At 44.9% G+C, this 8,859-nt stretch overlaps 1 pseudogene; it reads right to left on the bottom strand.

Moving 5' to 3' along the window:
* Positions 1–3,900: 3,900 nt before the first annotated feature.
* On the bottom strand, positions 3,901–4,928 carry LOC129146208 (zinc finger protein 678-like; annotated as a pseudogene).
* Between the last annotated feature and the right edge of the window lie 3,931 nt (positions 4,929–8,859).

Here is an 8,859-nt window from a genome sequence, read left to right as displayed (position 1 = left end):
TCTTCAATTCATAAATATTTGGTAAACATGTTCATTTAAATGTAGATATCCATTTCATTCAGAAGCATTTAACCTAACACTCTGCCTCTATACCTTCTTTCTTACAATGATTCTGTACAACTTGTGATGGTATTTATTGAAACCTCAAGCTTTGTGGATGTCACGGTTTTCCTACAAAACCTACTGATTGGAGGTAATGCAGGGTCATTTTTTAGTCACTTTAAGAGTCTTGTTACAGACAAGGATCCCACATCTACATTCCTTTCTTTTTATTTCTCCATTGGCACAGTCGACAGTCATATGTTGGTGTTTTCAAAGGCATGTACTCTCCTCCACGTCAAGAAAGAGACATTTGGGCCTCCCCGATGGCGCAGCGGTTGAGCTCTGGGCTGCAAAGCTGCTCACAGCATCTGCAGCACTGGTTCGATCCCTGGAGGGCCAGTGAGGGTCCCACATGGCCTGCAGACCTCTCCTACCGCCCGTCGCTCCCCTCAGCAGTGTACTTCCTCAGTCTGCCTGTTCTGTTCCCAGCTCTGGCTCTGGTGAATTCTCTCACCCTCCCATGCTTCTGAATGTACCCAGTGCTTGTATAAATAAATAAATATTTTAAAAAAGAGGGCCCTTTCTGTCAAATTTTTTTAATGTTTTTAAGATCAGAGGTATCAGGGGGGGTGAGAGGATTCACCAGAGACAGAATGGGGAGAAGAACGGACAGCTATTACTGAAATACAGTGGTAAGGGAGTAGCAGAGGACACAAGAGAGGTTGCTGTGCCAGGTTAGCTCTCTGCTGGGTCATGAACTCAGGCTGTTGCAGTGACAGCAGCAAGACTTGACCCCAACACCACCAAAGAGACCCTCTTTAATTCATAATTAAATATGATATCACATGTTTCTCAGAGTTGTAACAGGCATGCACTGACTGACCTGAGAGTTTCTGGTTCGGGGTTTCTTCCATATTCCATGGCTGTGCCCTCTGCTCCCAGCAGAGGATCGTTAACACAATGCATATTCACATATGCATTGATTAGGACTTTCAACAAATACTCTCCATTTCTTGTGACAAAAAAAAAGGGTTAAGAGGATTTTTCCTTAACATTCAGTATCCTTGACACAGGCACAGGTGACACTGACATTCACAGAGACAAGGAATAACAAAGATTCTCAGTTACTCCTTATTCACAAAGGGTTAGGATAACTCTATACAACAGAAAAAAGAAATCATAAGTAAAAGCAGTCATAAGTAGTTACAATTCATCCTTTTAAGATTTTGAAAATCACATTAAAGCTACTCTAAAGAGGAAAATTCAATGAGCAGAGTATAAAATAATATAAAGTCTTCACATACACGGGAGATCCAGGACAGTAGCAATCAGAGAAGGAAACACTGAGCAATATATATAACATGACCAAGGACAGAGAATGAGCAGGAAAAAAATAAAACATGAGGATTAAAAAGAAATTAAACAGATGGACAGACAGAACAGCGTGGTATGTAATTCCTTTCTCACCCACACAACCCCCCTCCCCCACCTGTCCTACCTGCCTAACTGTATCAAAATGCAACTGATTTGGCGCATCGGTTGAGCACCGGGCTGTGAAGCTACCCACAGCATCTGTAGGGCCGGTTCAATCCCCGAACACCAGCGAAGGTCCCACATGGCGCCCAGACCGCTCTGCCCACTGCTCCTCTCAGCAGTGTATTTCGTCAGTCTGCCTGTTCTGTTCCCTGCTCTGGCTCTGGTGGATTCTCTCACCCTCCCGTGCTTCTGACTATACCCAGTGTTTGTATAAATAAATAAAACAAATCTTTAAAAATAAATAAATATCAAACCTAAGACAATGTGTGTTTGAAGGCCATGAAAAGGTCCCTAACTGGAGTGTTTCTAAGATCCTGAAGACTGTATTACTCCAGGTAAACCGAAGGGAGAAATACAGTATTACTTAATGGAAGTAACTAAGTATTGTCAATTGTCAGCTCTGTGGAGATTTTATCCAGGGCCAACCAAGGGAAGGCCCCTAGACAGGAGAGGCAAGACAATTTCCACATGTGAAGTCATGTGAAGAATTTGTATTTTCTTGTGATCATGCAGAGTGTTATAACTGAGTATAGCAGGAACCTCTAAAAGAGGGTCTAGTGTCACTTCAGTCCCCAGAGATACTTTAAGTACAAAAAATGGATGGCAAAGCACCAATACCATGAAGTGTTTTGGAAAATTCTTCAAAATACTGTGGTGTTATTTTAAAAACACTCAACAATATCCGGGGCTACTAACAGAACAAAAAGTGTGTAGTTTTTGAAAATGCAGTCAAAACAATTTCAGATATAAGGTATCGAGAACAGAGCCTGCTAGTGATTACGTAACACTGTGTAGACAACCACCTGATTGTTCTCATCAGTGACCGAAAGCCTTAACATAGAGGAATTGGTTCATGCTGATGGGCAACAACTTACGATCAAGTACACATCAGGATGACATGAAAAATCAATCAGCAGGGCCTCCCCTGTGCCCAGTGCATGTATAAACAAACAAACAAATAAATAAATAAAACATGCCTCTATTAAAAAAATCAATCAGCATTATTAAAATACATAAAGTTCACATATAGTCTAAAGAAGACATTCAGAGAGCTCTGTATGCTGTTTCGTAAAAGTCAGGATTCAGGCATGTAAGAAGCATCTGGACCTTCTGCTATCAGAATCCCAGAGTTTGTGTTCAACACAGAGCCTGTTCACTTAGCTAATGTGAATGGACGAGAATTCCATGCCCTTTTGTGAAAGTCACCTGCTCTTTCATCACGTGCCTGTGAAGATTTCTTTTGGCAACAAAATCAAATAATATTCATGATCTCTATTACGACCATGAAGAGACATCAGGACTTTAAGAAACTGTCAGTATATTCCCTAAGGACAAAAGGATGAAATGATTTGAACTTCAGCATGCTTCTTGTTGCATGAGGATGAGCGAGAGGTGACCTGAGGACAGCAACGGAGAGGGCTGATCAAAACATTTGCGAAAACTCACATACACCAGCACGGAAAACTGCTCAGGAGGGACGCACCAAACTTGCTTTATCCTTGGAAGTCTCCTCAGTTGTGACCTAGTAATAGAGGTCCACTGGGGCGGACATGTCCACAAGGCCTCACATATGTGGCATATATGAGCTCACGTACACGGCAAGGTTGTTTTGGCTTTCTCTGGCTTGTGAGAAAATGCAGATGTCTTTGTTCATAATTCCTATATAGCCATGCTGAGAAAGGTAAAGAATCATTGCTTCTGGCTCACAGCAGTCTCCTGTCTGTGTGTCCTTCGCGATCAGTGTCCCAGGTCTCTGAACCCACTGCAGGCTCACATTTCTATCTGACTTCTATGCCAGCAATGAAGCCCATGACTCTTCTGGGTGATTTAGATCGATCTTTTGAGTCAACCACAAACAGCATATCCATTCAGATATTCTTCATACATAATATATGACACCATCTTAAATTTGCCAGAGCAAGTTAGATGTGAGCGAATCCATCCATTAGAGGAGGGTCCCTTAGATGTTTGAGGTAGCAACAATCAACACGACGTGACGTATGTATGTATGAGGAGAAAGCCATGACGTGCGTAGAAGAAGTAATTTAGGGCTGAATTACATTCATCTATTCATATCTGAAGCATGGCTAATAAGAAAGGACATAGAAAATAACTATACATGACCCAAACCATTGTCTTCAATTTTTATTTATGTTGTTTAAAGATGTATTTATTTATGCATACAAGAACTGGGGTATAGGCCAGAGGTGAGGGGGGGGTGAGAGGATTCACCAGAGACAGAGTGGGGAGGAGAATAGGTGGATATACAAAAATACACTGCTGAGGGAGCAGCAGGCAAGACAGGAGAGGTCGACTGCTCCATGTGGGTCAGCTCCCTGGATGGGGATGGAACTTGTGCTGCAGTGGCTTCACAATGCTGCAACTTAACCCCTTGTGCCACCAGGGAGGCCTCTTGAACTTTTAAATTACACTAATATTTAGTGTTTTAATCTTGGTTTATGCTCCATAACCATATTCTCATTTTAGGTAATGTCTGGCAAGTGTAATTAACTTCCTACTGCACTGCAATGTCTCAATATGTATCTAATTTTCATTATAAATTACTTTCTCCTATTTTAGCTTCTTTAAGTTTCCAGTATGAAAATCTGGTGGTTTCCAAACATATATTTGGACAATCCATTCATCACTTTCCATTTATGGGTTTCTCTCAGTAGGCACTCTCAGATGCTTAGGATGATTTGACTTCTGGATAATCACTTTGCCACTTCTGGTTAAACTTCTGGACTTCTGGCTAAAAAGACTAAAGTCAAAAAATTTACTTCACAATTTTAACCTTTCTCTCTGATGTGAATTCTGTGATGTAGAGTAAGACCTGACTTCTGGGTAAAGGCTTTGCCACATTCTTCACATTCGTAAAGTTTCTCCCCAGAATGAATCTATGATGTTGACTAAGATGTGATGGCTGGTTAAAGGTTTTCCCACATTCTTCACATTTATAAGGTTTCTCCCCAGTATGAATTTTATTATATTGAGTAAGTTTTGAATTATTATTAAAGGCTTTGCCACATTTGTTACATTTATAAGACTTTTCCCTAGTATGAATTTTGTAATGGTCAGAAACACTTGACATCGAGGTAAAGGCTTTGCCACATTCTTCACATTTGTAAGGTTTCTCTCGAGTATGAATTCTGTGATGTCAAGTAAGATGTGATTTCTTGTTAAAGGCTTTGCCACACACTTCACATTGGTAAGCTTTCTGGCCAGTATGAATTCTCTGATGCTAAGACATATTTCAGCTTAAAGGCTTTCTTACACTCTTCACATTTGTAAGGTTTCTGCCCAGTATGAATTCCATGATGTTGAATAAGTTTTGAATTACTATTATTATTTTTTAAAGATTTATTTACTTATTCAAGAACTGGGTTACTACAGGACAGATTCGTGGGAGGAAAGTAACTAAGTAACTCAGTAACTTAGTACCTAGACTAAGTAACTTAGTCTCCGGATTCACCAGAGACAGAGCGGGAACAGAACAGGCAGACTGATGAAATACACTGCTGAGGGGAGCAACGGGTGTGACAGGAGAGGTCTGCACACCACGTGGGACCCTTGCTGGCCGTGTGGGACTGAACCGGCATTGCAGAGGCTGCGGACAGCTTCACAGCGCAGCACTGAGCCCAATGCACTGCTGGGGAGGCCCAAATAACTAAATCTTTATAAAAAAAAAATGGACAGGGCCTTCCCAGCGGTGCAGCGGGTTGAGCACAGCCCTATGAAGCTGTCTGCAGCCTCTGCAGTGCCAGTTCGATCCCAGCTGGCCCGGGAGATTCCCACATGGCGCAGCATACTCTCCTGTCTTGCTCGCTGCTCCCCTCAGCAGTGTCTTCAGTCCGTCTGCCTGTTCTGCTCTCCACTCTGTCTCTGGTGAATTCTCTCACCCTCTTGTGCCTCTGGTCTGTACCACAGTTTTTGTATAAAAATAAATCTTTTAAAAAAAATTAAAAAATGGGCCTCCCTGGTGGCGCAGCGGTTGAGCGCTGCGTTGCAAAGCTGGCCGCAGCCTCTGCAGCACCGGTTCGATCCCCAGCTGCTCCCTGGCCACCGGAGGAGGGTCACACATGGCGCGCAGAACTCTCCTGCCGCCCTCTGCTCCCCTCAGCAGTGTACTTCGGTCCTTCTGCCTGCTCTGCTCCCTGCTCTGGCTCTGGTGAACTCTCTCACCCTCCCGTGCTTCTGACTGTACCCAGTACTTGTATAAATAAATAAATAAATCTTTTAAAAATATATACAAATCATGAATCCAACAACACCAAAAAAAAAAAAATTAAAAAATGGACAAAGGAAGTACATAAACTCTTCTCTAGAGAGGAAATTCTAATGTCCTACAGAAACAGGAATGTTCATCTTAACTTACTGTAAGAGAAATGTAAATTAAAACAACACTGAGATGCCACCTCACTCCTTGAGAATGGCCCAAATAAAAATGAAGAATGGAATTCAGAACGGTGGAGAGGATACAGAGAATAAGGAGCTCTCATCCACGGTTGGTGGCCATGAGAGTTGGTATAGTCTCTGTGGATAATGGTGCAGAGGTTTAACGAAATAAAAATGGAAATTCCACATGATCAGCAATACTTCTGTAAGTTATATATTGAAAAGTGAAATCTCAAATACAAAAAAAAGATTTATCTACACCCATGAGCAGAGCAGCTCTGTTCCCAACTGCCCATTCATGGCCCAACCTACATCCCGTCAGCAGAGGCAGGGGCAGGAAGGGTGGAGCACACGCAGGGGAGCTGTGAGGAAAGAGCAAGTGGTGCACCGAGGACAAAATGGATGTACCAGGCCGTGATTACCTGGAGTGAAATAAGTCAAAAAGTAAAGACACATGTATCAGATGGCTTCACTCATCTGTGGAATATAAAAACAAAAAATACATTTACAGGCAAAATACAGCAGGAATACAACTTGAATGAGGGAAAAAGAAGACAAAGGTTACCACCAGTGGGAAGGAGGAAAGGGTGGAGAAGAAAGGGAGGGGGCAGAGGGGGATGGGACAGGGTGGTTTGGTACAGGGGTAAAAAGGGTAGGGCAAAACCTATTAGGAATGTAAGAGAAAACTGACCACTATTTCAGCAGAAGGCTTTCAGTGTCACACATGTCAAGACAGACTGAGGAAGCCAAAAATAAGTAAAAGAAGTAAACATGCAGGGCCTCCCTGGTGGCGCAGGCGGTTGAGCGCTGCACTGTAAAGCTGTCCGCAGCCTCTGCTGCGCAGGTTCGATCCTGGCAGGCCAGGGAGAATCCCACAAGCACGGCAGACCTCTCCTGTGTCGCCCACTGCTCCCCTCAGCAGTGTATTTCATCAGTCTGCCTGTTCTGTTCCCCACTCTGTCTCTGGTGAATCCTCTCACCCTCCCGCACATCTGGCCTGTACCCCGGTTATTGTATGAATAAATAAATCTTAAAAAAAAAAGGAAGTAAACATGCAAACAAGTATAGGAAGTTTTTTTTTGAAATATTTATTTATTTATGCACACAAGAACTGGGGTACAGGCCAGAAGTGTCTGGGGGGGCAGCGAGAGGATTCACCAGAGACAGAGCAGGGAACAGAACAGGCAGACAGAGCAGGGAACAGAACAGGCAGACAGACCGAAAACACTGTTGAGGGGAGCAGCGGGTGAGCCAGGAGAGGTCTGCTGTGCCATGTGGGTTGCTCCCTGGCTGGGGATCGAACCCGTGCTTGCACTGACTGCAGATGGCTTCATAGGCTGTGTCTCAACTCCTTGCACCAACAGGGAGGCCCAAGATTTTAAACAATTAAAAAGTAACCAAAATTGGGCCTCCCCGGTGGCACAGCGGTTGAGCGCTGGGTTGCGAAGCTGCCCGCCGCCACTGCAGCGCCGGTTTGATCCCCGGCTGCTCCGTGGCCACGGAGGAGGGTCCCACAGGTGCGCAGACCTCTCCTGCCGCCCGCTGCTCCCCTCAGCAGTGTACTTCGGTCCTTCTGCCTGCTCTGCTCCCCGCTCTGACTCTGGTGAATTCTCTCACCCTCCCGCGCTTCTGACTGTACCCAATGCTTGTATGAATAAATAAACAAATAAATAAATAAAATAAAATAAATCTTTAAAAAAAAAAGTAACCAAAATTTCCCCAAGGTCATACATGATATTGTCAAATATGGCAGGAAATTTGGGGAGAAAAAGGCTACAGAAGTGGAAGTGGACTTATTGTAGGATGTAATGAGCGTCACTAGAAGTGCATTCAGACCACACCAAGGAGAAATGCTCAGGAGCAGTGGAAACAATGGCCAGAAAAAAGGACCCTGAACAGCCGACTGGGCACCTGGGGTTTACAGACCACCTGAGAGAAAGGCAGGGGCAGGTATGTAAGGACGCCCCATTGGACTCAATGTCACATGTGCCAAGACTGACGCCTGCTTGAAAGTCTCCGAGAGTGGCCTGGGACACAGTATAGGTTTTAGCAACTGCACAGAAACCTTAAAAATTCAGTTGTCCTTTTCAAATGACACGTGGCTCCTTCACCCCCATCTGCACTCGGGTCCTCAGGCCCCTCCTCATCCTCCCTCACCCCGCACCTGAGCAGCGCAGAGCTGGGAAGTGTTTCTGTCCAGCGGGGTGAAGAGCCACAGCCCACACTATCATCGATGTCAACCAGAGTTTGATGCATGAGCATCACAGCAGAGCCCAATCTCCACGCATGCTGGACATGTGATTTCGTGGATCTAGACCGTTATCCTGTGATGTTGGTTCCCTCAAGAAAGCTATGCTTCTAATTTACACTTCAGGTCATGAACTCCCATGAAGTGCACCACAAGCTAATGCAAATACATCACTCACCAGAGATGGAGTCACTGCCTGCTGCTCTCTCACATGCGCGAGGACTCTGGAGGCGGCACTGGGAGAGGGTTGGAGTCCAGCAGAGGACGGAGGCAGCTGCACGGGGCCCCGGAGTGTCCTGCCCAGAGCACCCCACACTGCCTGGGAGCCCAGAGAGTCACCGCGCTGACAGCTGTGCTCACACTTCCATGGGATGGGGTTCCTCCCTCCTCTCCCACACCCGCCCCCGCCCGACCTACCTGCCTCCTGCGTCGAAACACAAGTGATGATCCAAGAAATTCAAAGTTCAGAAACTTAAACGTTTCCGAAGATGGTTAGTCACTGCAAAACCGCTGACCACAGTTTCATGGGAAAGGTGCCCCTGATGGACTGTTTTGCGAGGATGCTCCCAGAAATGGTTCGGTGCGCCCCGCTTCCCGCATCGGTTTCCCGCATCGGTTTCCGTGGACACCCCCTGACA

The sequence above is a fragment of the Talpa occidentalis genome, unplaced genomic scaffold (genome assembly GCF_014898055.3).
Source record: "Talpa occidentalis isolate TD23 unplaced genomic scaffold, MPIMG_talOcc4v2.1 talOcc4.18, whole genome shotgun sequence".
In the NCBI taxonomy this organism is placed as follows: Eukaryota; Metazoa; Chordata; class Mammalia; order Eulipotyphla; family Talpidae; genus Talpa; species Talpa occidentalis.
This window is presented reverse-complemented; position numbering and strand designations above follow the sequence as displayed.